Here is a 15,127-nt window from a genome sequence, read left to right on the forward strand (position 1 = left end):
CACCCATTGTGACGTGTGTGTGTGTGTGTGTGTGTCTGTGTGTGTGTGTGTGTGTGTGTGTGTGTGTGTGTGTGTGTGTGTGTGTGTGTGTGTGTGTGTGTGTGTGTGTGTGTGTGTGTGTGCGTGTGTGTTGTAATATTTTGAGGCTAACTCAGACTTCCGTAGGTCATCCTGGGTCGTGTGTGTGTGTGTGTGTGTGTGTGTGTGTGTGTGTGTGTGTGTGTGTGTGTGTGTGTGTGTGTGTGTGTGTGTGTGTGTGTGTGTGTGTGTGTGTGTGTGTGTGTGTGTGTGTGTGTGCGTGTGCGTGTATGGTTTGGTGACTAGAGTTGACAGTGACAGTTTTGTTATATTGACCAGGACTTCCTGATAGAAGAGGCGCTCAAACTAAATGGAACAATGGCTTAACCCGTTTTGGCCTAAGGCACCTGCAAAAAACGCCTGCTAAATGCCAATGTCAAATGCCAAGCCCAATGCCAGGTGCTCTCAGTCTATGAAAAAACAAAATACAGTATCTCAGCCTCCGAAGCACATAAAATATGAAATTAGTTGCATTTAAAATCTTACAACACCCTCTTACCCTCAACACCAAATCTTGCAACATGCATTGGAAGGTGCATTCATTCAGCTCTAACATATCCATATTTTTAATTTAAAAATCTCTAATCTCATGAACCTAAATGCAGCGTCTATGTCGGTCGAGGCTCCTAGGCCAATACAGCGTATATGCAGCATCCAGCGTCAATGGGTTGAATGAAATGACAAATAGACACCTTGGGCCTATACTACAAAGCTGCTGCAGGAGTAAAGCAGGTAGAGTTAAGAGGTAAATCATCTAATAGAAGAGCCTGGAGTCTTCACTTTCTTAAGAACACACAGGACTCAAGGCTCTTCTAATAGTTGATTTACCGCTTAACCTTAACCTTTACCTGATTTACTCCAGAACCAGTTTTATAGAGTAGGCACCTTGTTTTGTATGTAAAGTATGCTATGCATGCTTGTCACCTCCAGCAGTGACACACACACACACACGTGCATTAAGAGACAGAAACTCAATGCAGAACACCTCATATAGTACCACTGATATGGGTTTTAGCTTGCCACTCTGCTCCTGGCATTCTGCCACATACTTTTGGAACAACTAGCAAAGTTCAGTAGTAGAGCGTTAAAAAATAAATCTCCCTCCCAATACCGTGTACAAATGCGCAATCTGTCTGGCTCACCTGTCTCGCAAGCTGGAGGTTTGCGGCGAGGTCACAAGTTCAAGACCTCAGTCACACGCAGAACTGACATCCTGCCCTTGGTTTGATCACAGGGCCACACGGAGCCACCTTTTGGGTGGGCCACAACTTATTATATCACATGAAAACGTATTACAACGAATTAGGGACACAGGCAGTTCCCTTGCAGCAATGTGATTATGACTAGTCTAGCCATGCAAGAGGATTCAGGAAAGTAAACACACAAAGACGTTTACCATGCCCAGGCAGGGCTGTAGGATGACCATCTGCGGGTTTAAAAAAAAACGGTACTGGGTCTTTTTTTCCTGCAGATTTATGGCCATAGAAACAGAATATAGAATATAGAATTTAGTTCAAATTGGATAAGATTTTAGCCTGATTATCATCGACTTTCAAATCTCTTCGAGACTTGGTCCCATTTCCCAAACTGCAAGGTTGACCCGACTCCCTTGATTTTCTTACAGTTGTTTGCTTACCGACAAAGTGGGAGGAACTCAAAAAGTACTTGCATTGCTCTTGACCTGACTAGTTGCAACGCTGAAAGTGTTGCGTCACTAGGAGGGCACGGCCTGGCTAACAAGATTTAGTGCCTCCAGGAGGTTTTCCAGCATATTGTGGGTTGAGAAATGACCCATCACATCTGGCAACGCGTCTCATGTCTTTGTCTTTGCCTTCCCCACACTCATCATCACAACAGCTATTTCTTTCTGACGCTTTCAGGGTGCACTCTCCAGTCTCGCCTGCCTTGTGTGTGCGTGCGTGCGTGCGTGTGTGTATGTGTGTGTGTGTGTGTGTGTGTGTGTGTGTGTGTGTGTGTGTGTGTGTGTGTGTGTGTGTGTGTGCGTGCGTATGTGTGTTTGTGTGTGTGTGTGTGTGTGTGTGTGTGGGGGGGGGTCTGTGTGTCTGTGTGTGTGTGTGCGTGCGTGCGTGCGTGTGTGTATGTGTGTGGGTGGGTGGCTGTGTGTGGCTGGCTTCTTTTTTTTTTGCGGACGATTTCCTTGGAACTACAACGCTGTTTGGAATGCGAGATGCCTCGGATAAAGACACCAGGCAGACGTTCAGGATTGTAGGGGAGTGCAAATTCAAGTAAACACAGCTCACCTACTTCTTACAGTTTATCCACCACGGACAACAGTTTACTCACATAGAGCATGTAGTGTACCTCAGGTTACACATGTATCTCATTAAATATAACTTGTAACGTTCCAAAGCCACAATCCATCTTTTCTATGTACAACATGTGCACTGGGGACTATTCAGACTAGTTTAACTTGTATTGTGTAAAATAGATCAGTGTTTCTTAAAGTCATCTAATAACATAGACTAAAGCATGCCCACCTAATTAAGGTAATCAATGCTATTTTACTCAAGCCTTGTTTTACCACTGCAAAAACACACATTATCACATCTCAATGAGGTACACTTTTTCAGGAGGTAAACATGCAGTATACTGCACTTAGTGTGCTTTAAGAAAGGAACCCCAACAATTTGTCATCTATATATGCATTTACTTTCGATTAATTCTGTTTATGTCTGTCTCACAAATACAGTAAAAACAACAAATTCCAGTAAAAGAAGTAAAAAAGACTTGTTTTGTAACAGAGCGCTGTGGTGTTTCCCTGAAAGCATGCCACCACCGCATCAGCACATATTGCAGCACGCCTGATTCCAACATTCATCCCCTCCGCTCTGTCCTGTTGGCACTTCCTCTTCCTTTAAGCCTTACCATTTCTTATAAATGGCACTTTTGAAACTATCCTGTAGGGGGCAGTGAAGAAGGAAGCCCTTTTGGACTCATGCCTCGAGCTTGGCAGGCTGCCAGCAGTCAGCAACACACACCCTGTAGTAACACTGACATGATTCTAAAATAGACCATGGCGCTACTCCCTATTGTATCACAAACAAAGTAAAATGTTGAAACCATACACAAGGCAAATTCAAGTGCTCAGAGTCAGAGTATGCCTGTCCAAGTTGGAGAAGGGGGTTTGTAGGCTACCCCCCTCTGCACACCAAGAGGGAATACGTGAACAAAACAGTGATATAAGCGTCGTAGACTTGTCTTGTATTTGGTTTCATCAGTGGCAGAGGTTTAATGACCAGAATGAGTAAACAAAACACTGTAGAATCCCAATGAATGCAAGATCCCAGAAATGTCAATAAGTTGACACCAGACACCCACCTTCCTGACATGACAGAATGTGTAGCTAGAATTCAGTAGAGAGAGCTTGCATTGTTGGCGTGTTTACCATGTTTAATCAGTCAATTGTCATTTGTTTCCTGTTTCTGACGTGCTGAGACAGTCAGGAGGAGGAGAGGAGAGGAGAGGAGAGCAGAGGAGAGGAGAGGTGAGGTGAGGAGAGGAGAGGAGAGGAGAGCAGAGGAGAGGAGAGGTGAGGTGAGGAGAGCAGAGCAGGAGGGAGAGGCTGCACTATTTGCCACCTGTGTGAGTGCGATAGGTTTGATCTTTGATCTTGCGAGGCGTGCACACAGCCCATTTACTGTAAATCAGCAGCGTTGACCTGCAAGCTCTAAACTCTACTCCACATTCCTTTATGTAACCCAGCGGAGGGCTGTGCCCAGCCTACATGCAGAACCAGAATGCATAAACAACATTTTTAGGATCGTAGATTTTTTTTTTTCAATTTTTTTTTTCAATTTCAGAGCTAAAAACGTGTGTAGGCCTACCATTTTTTAAAATTACACAGATTTAGTTGTTATGGAGATGTGTGGTGCTTTAATTAATATGAATATATATATTTTAAGTGAGATAGAAAAGAAAAAAGAAAAAGAAAAAGAAAAGAAAAAATATTCTAGATAAGAAGTATGCATGAACCTTTTTTGGGGAAAAAAAAAAATCCTATGTGTACATCAGGTGCAGGTCCATAAACCGCAGCAATAAAAAAAAGCAACATATTGTGTCTGCTTATCTTGCACCGGCCCCTGTGTCAGCAGATTGGCTCTTCTACATGTTTGCATGCTTTAACCGTCCTACCATTTCCCCGAAATCACATGGGTTCTCCTAGGGTGCAATTTCAACTCTGGGCCTGAAGGGGGCCCTGGGAAATCACCCAACAGCACACCAGTCTGAAGATGAATGACTGACATAATAGAGCGTTTTATTTCCGTGTACACTCACCCGTATGCACATGCACAAAGACGCCCGCACCCACCCAAACATCCACACACACACACCCACACAAAAAAATCTCTCTGTCTCTTTCGCTCCCTCCCTCCCACAAGCACGTAGCCTAGAGTACACACACACAGACGCGCGCACACACACACACACACACACACACACACACACACACACACACACACACACACACACACACACATACACACACACACACACACACACACACACACACACACACACACACACACAGACAGACACAAGCACGACACGTACACACACGCACGTACGCACGTACGCACGCACGCACGTACGCACGCATGCACGCACGCACACACATACACACACAGCTATTCATGATCAGTGAGACAAAAAAAAAAACACTGGAGCAGGCTACCAACAGCCTAATGGATTGACAGGCATGCTATCAACACTGTTTTAAATAATAATTATTCTGTGCTAGACTCACAATACTCGTTTGACCTGGTATGCAGGGCACTGAAACGCTTGGCATGATACCAAAGCCAGCAGATAAATGGCACGCTATGGGTGGGACTGGGCTGCAGGCAGCAGGCATGGCAGGAAACCAAACAACACACAGACTGCGGAGCCTACCACCTCTGTCATCTTGACACTCTGCAAAACGTAGCCTACTGCTAGTGCACTGGACTGGAGGACCACTTACATTAGCTTCGCTTGCATTGTCTAAATCAGTGTTTTGTAATGATCTACAGTAATACCAGAGACTTAGCGCATGTCAACCACACGAGGGTCACCAAATTGAGAGTTTTTAGTTTTACCACTGCAAACAGACATGTGGCACATCATTGTGGTGTATCTGAACATACAGCGAAAGTGTGTGTGACTACTGTTTGGTTCAGTTGGCCTGAAGTGACTATAGTTGAAAAAAAGTCGTCTTTTCCTCTTGAAGTCAAGATGTCTATCCAACAGGTCTTAGGACATTAAGGGTCCAGTGAGAGAATTGGTCATCAGTTAAGCATTATTCTTCCTATGTGTTTGGCTGTGGTTATAATATGTCGCCTTAAGCCTCATTCTTCTCTTCAAAAGCAGGTCAAGAAAGCGGTTGAGCTGGTTACCTTTTGCACGCAAACCGTCTTGCACTTGTTTACAAAGCTCTTGCATAAGGGCTACATCAGACAGATTCCAAAGTCTTTTGACTATGCCAGCCAGTCATCATCAAAGATGGGGGTTGATAAGGCTCCTAGACACACCGACTGGGCGCGTGTTGATTAGCAACTACATTTCAATGAGACAAATTCAAGTAAGCAATTTGAAACATCTAAAATGGCCGCTGACCTGTTTAGGGTGGTTTATTCATTTAATCATAATTACTGTTTACATGTGGCGAAGTGTTAACAGTTCTCATCTCAGCAACCTCTGCAGAACATGCATGGTGAGCTGCAATAGGTTGAGTGTATTACAAAGGCCTGTAGCGACACCCTGTGGTTACTAATGGAGCTACATATCCATGTTCTCCAATAGAGAATCCCCCAAAAACCAAAACTAAACTAGAACAATTCCTAATAATTCTGTTGTGTATTTTAAAAACCAATCTATTTAATTATTCAGTTCATTTATTTAAGTTATTTTAGTTTTGTTCTTGTCATGTTCACGTATAAAGCTACTGGTGTTATTTATTTATCCACTGAAGTCAAGGGTTAACCAATGCATGGTCAATAGAACCCTTTTAGTTTCACTGTACAGGGTACTGTATGACTAAACAGTAATAATCTTGAAGTTGATAGCCAAACCAAATTAATTAGCAGCCATAATTCCCAGTCCAAACAACTGCCATTGTCTCCACTTTACCCTTTTCCTGTTTTCCAAGGAGAAATACACGTGTACAACACACATAGTGGTAAAGCATTTGCAATAATGAACAGCAGATTAAGTAAATCCTTACACAAGAATATCTGATGCACTGCTATCTTACAGTGATGCAGAATTGCTGTCTACAGAAGCAGTTGGCAGCGATGTAGGGTAAAGTGGACGAAGAGTTGGGGAGACTAGTTTGGCTATAACCGTGTTATCTTTAAAGGTGCATTGTGTAGGATAGTGGCAGGTATTACAACTAGGCTGCTCATTGAAACTGTGCTGCCTATTGCTAAATTTGATCTTTTCATGAGTATTTCCTAAACAATAAACACATATTTACTAGTATGCCCAAAGTACAGTAAGTTCTGCAGCTAAATGTCTATGTCTGGAAATTCAAAATGACAGACATGGAGAATATCCACCTTGTCATGTATAAAAAGTGCATTTTCCCCACTCATAATGAATACTTCAAATTTGATGGTAGTGGTAAGTATTCGTGAAGAACGTTGGTGAATGGGCAACATAACATTGGTGAATGGGCAGCATGAATTCGGGAAGGGAAATGCTTAAAATATTACACAGGGCACCTTTAACCTTGCCTGGCTCTTGCCCGACCTGTAGTTCCGCACAGCTTGGTGAGCTCCACTACTAGGTCTGGGAGCATGTAGCAGGATTCAATTTCTACAGTCAAAAAAATAATCGCAGCATTTATTGCTTCAATATCAACAAATTCTTTCAAAACCATTTTCTGTTCATCTCTAAAGCGTCAATATAGTCTATAATATGTCCTGTGTCCAGTGATATTGAAGTGATAAATGCTCTGCATTATTTTTTGAGTCCAGAAATTGAATCCTGCCACATGCTCCCAGACCGATGTGTGTGTTTGGAGTGCCACCAGGGGGCTCCAGAGCACACACACGGAGGTCTGGTAGGAACCAGGCTACCTTTAACCTTGCTTTTGGCAATAATATACACACTGTGTAGAGATACTAGTCACTATACCAGTTATGTAATCTCTGGGATCAAGACACCAAACTCTGTTTATGCTCTTAGTTGGCAACAACCTCATTATGTTGAAAGATTTACTCACTGTATATAATATATGTCTTTCAGAAAATGAGACCCTAACGTTCTTACTGTTATCATCATTACGTATTTATGCCATTCACTTTAATTTACAACTTCTAAAGGTATTTAAATTATCTTTTTAAAAAGAACTTAAAGATCTATCATAGTTCTTTAAGACTGCCACTTGATGGTAGCTTTCATGTGGGTGCTGTAGGTTTTGTTGGCTGGTGGCTGCATTCATGTGGAAGCACTGTAAACCAGATATAGCTCGCGTGGCTTGTTTAAATCTGACAGAAAGCCTCATCATGCCACAACTTGTGGGCACAGACAGAAGGCCTAAAGGTGAGACAATAGGCACGACAGTCTGGCCGTGTTCAGCCTATCGGTAATAATAAAAATGTACATCCATACACACTTTATATCAATGTGCAGTGTTTCATTTTGAAAGTGTATTAAGATTTACAGTCACCATTTTATTGTTTTGTCACTACAACAGTTTCTAAAATGATGGGGAGCCATTGAAAGTGAATGCATATAAATGCTCAGAGAAGGAATTCTATGTGATATCTGTAAATTCTATTTCACTTTGAAAATAAAAGCCTACCTTCACAATGATTTAAAATGTGTCTACATTTTTTTGGGATCCTCTATGTAGTTCAACCTGAGCTGTAGTAACCTACTTTCCAAAGTGCCACTGGGCCCGACTGCTCCTTCCCTGTTCAGTATCTGCACCTGCGCGTAATGCCTGGGGCCCTCAATGGTACTTTAGTGGCTTGTCTAAGCTAATATCACTGTATAAGTCAATGGGAAAGAGCATGTTGGTTTTGCTCACTATCAAAAATGGGGTCATGCGGTGGAAGTATTATGAAGTTAATCTGTCAAGACATACATGGCCCATGTTAGGAATTTGCTGTTGCCAGAATGGCAATGATCAAGCTGTAAAGTAGTGTTTCTCAACTGGTGGGTCGCGACCCAAAAGTGGGTCGCGGAGGGGTCATGGGTGGGTCACGGAACCTTGGTGTAAAAAAAACGTAATTCTAGAAAAAAATCCATCTTTTCCTGCAACAATTTACAACTTTTATTTTGATAGGCTAGTGCACTCCGTGTCATCTGTCGTCATAGAGACAATCTGAATGTTTATGCGAGATAGATAGCGTGCAACCAGTCATTCGAGTCTTGGTTACATTTTGAGAATTGCATTGAATTGACTTGAACGCTAAAAAAATTGGGTCGCGGCCGAATGAGAGTGGAAAATGGTGGGTCCCAAGACTGTTCCAGTTGAGAACCACTGCTGTAATGTATTGCTGAAGGCTTTGTGTAAGGTAGTAGTGGTGTAGTACTATGGCATTTAAGTTTTTCCAACAATGACAGAATTCCACAGGTAAAACAGTGTGCAATATGAGGCTACCCTTGTGCTATAAATAAATGTATGTATAGTATTGGTTAAACTAGCACACTCCAAGCACTATTGTGCACAATATGAAAATAGTATAACCAAATGTGGTGAAATAGAAATATATAACCAACAATATAAAATAAATAAAAAAAAATATATTTTTTTTTTTAAAGTAAAAAAAAATATATATATATATATATATATATATAGGTATATAAATAAACAGTATTTTCACAAAAGTAAAACTGCTTCAATTATCATAATTGTTGTGATCTGTTGTGATATTTTCATAACGGCTTAACCTGCCATTTACTGTAAATCCCACTCATGAGATGTAGCAGAACTGATTTCAGGATGTGTGTGTGTGCGTGTGTGTGTGTGTGTGTGTGTGTGTGTGTGTGTGTGTGTGTGTGTGCGTGTGCGTGTGCGTGTGCGTGCGTGCGTGTGTGTGTGTGCGTGTGTGCCTTGTGTCTCGTGTCAGGAGGTATCAGACGTGTCAGATGTTTAGGTTGTTGTCTGTTATCGCTTTCTGTTGTGTCAAAGGATGTGGTTGGTGTTGGGTTTTGGTACGTTATATGCTTTTCGCTTCCTGCTCTGTAGTCATGTATGTTTGTACATTAATGTGCCGTATGTGATATGAATGTATTCAGGCGATTGAGTGACACTTCTTGTTTGTTCTGGCTGCTCCTCCTTTGTTTTGTTTTGTTTTGTTTTGTTTTGTTTTTTATATCTCATCGAGTTCTTGCTTTGCCTTAGCTCCTTATTTGTTCATGTAATGACTTGCAGTGATTGTATTTTGCTGCTCAGTCATTGCTGCCTACATAGAGTGAGGATTTGTGCTGTGCAAGGTTTGTTCCAGTACAGTCAACAAGTCTACCAACAAGCCTACTTTTTAAAAAAAAATGTTTCATCAATGTACGCCTGTTCCTTATTCAGAGAATAGAGGTATTTAATTTATTTTTCACTTTTCTAACATCTGATTTTTTTAAATGTGTACAGTAATGTATTTTGGTTCAAGGATTTCAACTTGAGCTTCAAGAGTTCTGTCTTTGACAGTCTCACAAATTTAGTGTGTGGAGAAGCCTAATTTCAATATCCTTTACTCTTTACCATCCATAACAAAAACAAAATTCTAGGTTTAACAAGTTTATGAATATGATTCGAACGGATATTATTAGTTATTTTATTATGTATATAGTTTTGATTGTCACATAAAAATTTCAGGTATAGAAATGTCACAGTCCCTCAATTATCACAACATTTAAAACTAGAAATGCAGACAGAGAGTGCAGACCTCCGGCAACCCTGTTTGATATAACATTTTAATAAACATTTACAAAATAAAACATTTGACTATGTTACACCCTATTTGTTTCCAAGTCTTTCTGCCTTCTTTTCGTGGAATTAGGAACTGCAATGTCAAAATTCGCCCTATCCTGCAATGGTGAAAGAATCTTTTTTACAAAATTCCTGCATCTGCATCGTGATCCGGATCACCACCAAAATTTGATCACTTGTTCCTTTTGTCATTTCCAACAACTACACAAAGTTCCATCCAAATCCGTTCATAACTTTTTGAGTTGTCCAGCTGAGAGAGAGAAAAACAAATAAACAGACAAACCAACGTGTCCGAAAACATAACCTCCTTGGCGGAGGCAATAACTAAAACAACAACATCGTTTTCAGTCCTCAAGAAGGCACAGAAGTTGGCCGAGAGCGAGCAGAAAGCGGAGACCTGATCGTTCTCAGATATCACACAAGGAAACGTTTACCACAAAGAGGCCATATGCAGTCAAGCAGCTGTAGCAGCTGTCTTCATGAAGGTACTTGACATGATAATTACCATGCAGCAGGGCCGTATTACCGACCGGGCGAGTGGGGCTGGTGCCCCGGGGCCCATGTATCCAGGGGGCCCAGGGGGGGCCCAACAACAATCCAGATACCGATTTCGATGCTGATTGCGATAGAGCCCTCTATTCTAGGATCTTTTTTAGTTGTACTTCTTTAGTCTATAAGGGTTAACTGAAATGGCCTAGGGGGAGTGACAGCAGTCAGAGGGCCCTTGGCCACAGGACATAGGAACCAGAGGGCCCCTGGGCCATGTCGTACAGCAACCAGAGGGCCCCTAGGCCACAGAGGACGGCAATCAGAGGGCCCCTGGGCCACGGGGGATGGCAAAGGGCCCCTGAACCACGGGATGTGGCAACCAGAGGGCCCCTGGGCCACGGGGGACGGCAATCAAAGGGCCCCTGAGCCACGGGATATGGCAACCTTAGGGCCCCTGGGACACAGGAAACGGCAATCAAAGGGCCCCTGGGCTATGCGGTACGGCGACTAGAGCGCCTAGGGATACAGCAATCAATGGGCTCGGAGCGGGAGGGGGGGAGGGGGGGCCCTTGCAATCTCCTTGCCCCGGGGCCCAGACCCACCTTAATCCGGGCCTGCCATGCAGTCTTAGCTTTAATAACCCCATACTCATGGGCCAAACGTGGTGCTTGAACTTAAACCTAGCAGAACCCTGGGCATAGGTTCCTGGTTTTGGTTCCTGGGCTGCTGGCCCACAGTATCAACGGGCCCACACACAGTAAGAAATGCACTGTTAATTCAACACTCGATTTTACACCATCAAGAGTATATTTGATCCCAGAGTATTCTTTAAGTGTAGAATTAACACTGTATTTTTAACTGTAAAGGAGATTGTGTGGACATAATTGACCATTGTTGTAGGCTAGCATGCATGTTGTGTACATATTTCATGCTTTGTCACATCATATCCATGCTTTTCTAGTAGTTTTTAAGTGTTAGGTTTTGCGCTTTTGAAATTAGAGCAAACCACGACAATAAATGTTTAAATATTGTTGCTGACGTTGTCATTTTCATTTTAACCAATGTATGATCTGGAGGATATCACATTATACGCTCAGAAATGCATGCCTTTAATTTTGGTAAGTAACTTCAATAGCTGTAATGTTAAAGGAAAGTTTAAAGGAATGTAATGATATTTTTTTCAACATGTTTATGGTTGTTTTTCTTTACCAGTAGGTATAATATTGTACCTAGAACACAATATTTGAAACATAGCATGCCATATGAAAAGGTACTGTGCCAGCGACAACCTGCACATCTACTTTTAAAAGAATAATAAGCTAGCCTACGTTCAATTTTGGACCTTGAGTTAGGGCTTCTTTTTATACCTGTCTATGCCCCTTTTGCAGATCTCTATGTGAAGTGTAGGGTGCACACATTGAAAAGAGTCATTTCAGGTGGTTCCTGAAGATGATCCATCCATTGAAATGGTGTTCTCTTTATATTAAATCTTATATACATGTATTATCTTTTGTGAGCAGTGTGTCAATTAGGGCTGTAACGATACACTCAACTCACGATTCGGTTCGTATCACGATTTTTGACCTACGGTTCGATACACCCCACGATTTCTGAAAGTTTTCTCCACTGAAGTTGGAAACACTATCACATCAAATCATAAGGTAGTTTTCTGGACTAATGGGTAATACAAATTTGAAAGGGTGTATCACGATACTGCCTCCTTGTATCACGATACAGTATCGTGACTCTGTGTATCACGATTTCTCGGTTCAATACAATATTGTTACAGCCCTAGTGCCAATTAAATCTTGTTTTGCCCTCAGGTCTCTACAATTCCACATGCATGACACAGATATAGAAACACAAAGGCCCTGATCAAGTATTCCTGTTCTACTGTAGCTATCATCTTCCACCTATGCGCTAGGGGTTTGAGGCCTCAAGGCAGAGGCGGACTTTCCATTAGGCTAGGGCTGGCCCAAGCCTTTATGGGGCCCTACTGTAAGTCAAATTTCATACCACCACCACCACCTACTCAGCATCAGATGCTTCATAAGCTTCATTTACTTGAGGCGAGGGGTAGAAGCTAGGGCATAGGTAGGCTGTCTGTGGATCATGTACCCATCATGCACTGAACTTCTTGGAGCAATATTTCTCAAACAGAAAGCCAGTTATCACGACAGAATTTCATATCTTATTTTCACTTCAAAATTATTACTTTTTGTTATATTCTTTGCTTATAGTAGGATTTTAACAATTAAAAGTGAAAAGAAATACCGTATATGACTAGGGCAAATGGTGGAGAGTTCATTTCTCCCTGAAACTTTGCTGCTCACGGGAGCCCCTGGAGACGTGGGGGCCCTAAGCCAAGGCATAGTTCGCTTATGCCTCAGGCCGGCCCTGCATTAGGCAAACGTAGAGAATTGCCTAAGGCCCTGACCAAATCTGTCCTCCATAGGGGCCCCAACTGTCACACCAGTTGCAGTAAACACACAAAGAGCAGACTCTGTCACTTATGCAAAGTAATCGAAGATATATATGAGACAAAACACTAAATGTTGATATTTTGCATAGGGGCCCAAAATCTCTAGATCCGCCCAGCTTTAAGGTCCACTATCTTACAGCGAACCTGAACAGATTACCAAATCTGTAGGCCTATCTGAAGAAGCTATTTTACTCTGCTGTGCATGCATGCATGCAATGGGGTGGTTATTTGTGGGAGAAATTATAGGAGTAGCATACAGAAACTGACGCCTCTAGGGGGAAAATGATTAACTGTAATTTCCACCTGTCTTTTGTTGCACTGCTTGGCGGCAGATAGGCTACTACAACAGGAAGATCTTTGAAGTGAATAGGAAGAGAAACTGCAAACCACAATGAGGGGAAAAACATGGAATAGTTCCATGTAAAATGATACTGAGAAAGAAGTGTGCATACGCAGTTACCATTTTGTTTCACAAGGCTGGCTGGTTTAAACCAGGCAGTTAAATAATTTCACATCACAATACCGTGTATGGACATATATGCAAGTGGCCTATAATTAAATAAAATAACAAGGGCATAGGCCTAAGCCTATGCTACATTTTCTTCATGCAGCGTTGCAAACAGATTGTAGGCCTATTATATATGACAGACACTTTCGCTTTCACATTCTGCTGGCCCTGCTTGAAAATGTGCAAAAAAGCAATACAAAACGAAATCAGTTGATTGTAGTCTGTAATTTCCAAACAAAACCGATATATATACATTACAATTGCGGACCCCCATGTCTTAAATTTAATTGTTTTTGTTTTTTTTTTCTTCCTAATGCATACCCAGCTGGTATTGACGAGCCTATTTTCAATGTGCTAGAAAAATGGGCTGCGGATATATTTCGTACGATTCTTACCTTGTCGATGCTGTGAGCGGTTTAATCCATTTCTTTAAAACAATGGTATTTCTACCATTTAAAAATCCAAGATAATACGTAGGCTAGGCTACATCGTTTAATCTGACTCAACGGCGACAGTTAAACAACGTCCATCTCGTAAAACTCACTTTCACTTTCACTTATGCTTTAAGCGGGGAGGAGCCTTGATGTAAATGCCATGCAAGCACCAGCCTGTCGATGGATGTAGCATGATGCGGCACAAGGTAAATTAGGATGTGCCTTTGCAATTTGCTGCTCAATGTCTTCAGTAGAAATTACACTATGTCTGGCACAAACGCTACCATTAGGCAAGGCAAGCTGTATTATCGTCCAAGGGGAAACTTATGTGGCCAACATTGCACATCTCAATGTAGCCTAAACATAGACAGACAATATACAGTAGACATAGGCCTATCACATTAAAATAAATAGCCTAGGTGATAAAATGTGTGCTTTATAATAAAAAAAAACAAGGGGAGATGAAAACAGAAGACGAAAACCAAAGATAAAATCAGTGCTGTATAAAATAAATAAAATGCATAAAAATGACATTGGTGCAGGTAAGTGAACTAAAATGCCGCAGTTGCCTTTGGTTTGTTATTATATAGGCTGGTTGCTGTAGGTACAAATGACTTGTGAGGCTGTCCCATTGAGAGTATGATCTGTAAACTGACTGACTAGAGTAAACTACCTCTGCTAGGCGTAGGCCTATTTCTGCAATTACTATGACCAGCAGGCCTGCTCAGCTTCTGAGGGCATGAGGTCTACACTGTAACATAACTGTTAATTTAGGGCAATTCTGCAACAGCATTCTACTGTTTTTTTGAAAAAAACAGACAACTACTGTGAAACAGTGACGTGCGCTGGGATTTATGGCTGGTGAGGCAACTTTTTCAATATCAGATTTTCAAATAAATAATTGCCAAATAGGCCTACCGACAAGTTCCATATGTCATAGCAGCTTTCTTAACATAAGGTAAGCTTAGGCCTATATTATTTTGACATAAGCTTACTGCATTTCCGCAGAGAAAATGCTATTAGATCTCTCTCTCTCTCACACACACACACACACACACACACACACACACACACACACACACACACACACACACACACACACACACACACACACACACACACACACAGGATTCAAACAGTGGTCTCACATAAACTACACAGCACCAATGTGGACAGCAGAGCAGAGCAGAGGAGAGGAGAGT

The sequence above is a fragment of the Engraulis encrasicolus genome, chromosome 7 (assembly GCF_034702125.1).
Source record: "Engraulis encrasicolus isolate BLACKSEA-1 chromosome 7, IST_EnEncr_1.0, whole genome shotgun sequence".
Lineage (NCBI taxonomy): Eukaryota > Metazoa > Chordata > Actinopteri > Clupeiformes > Engraulidae > Engraulis > Engraulis encrasicolus.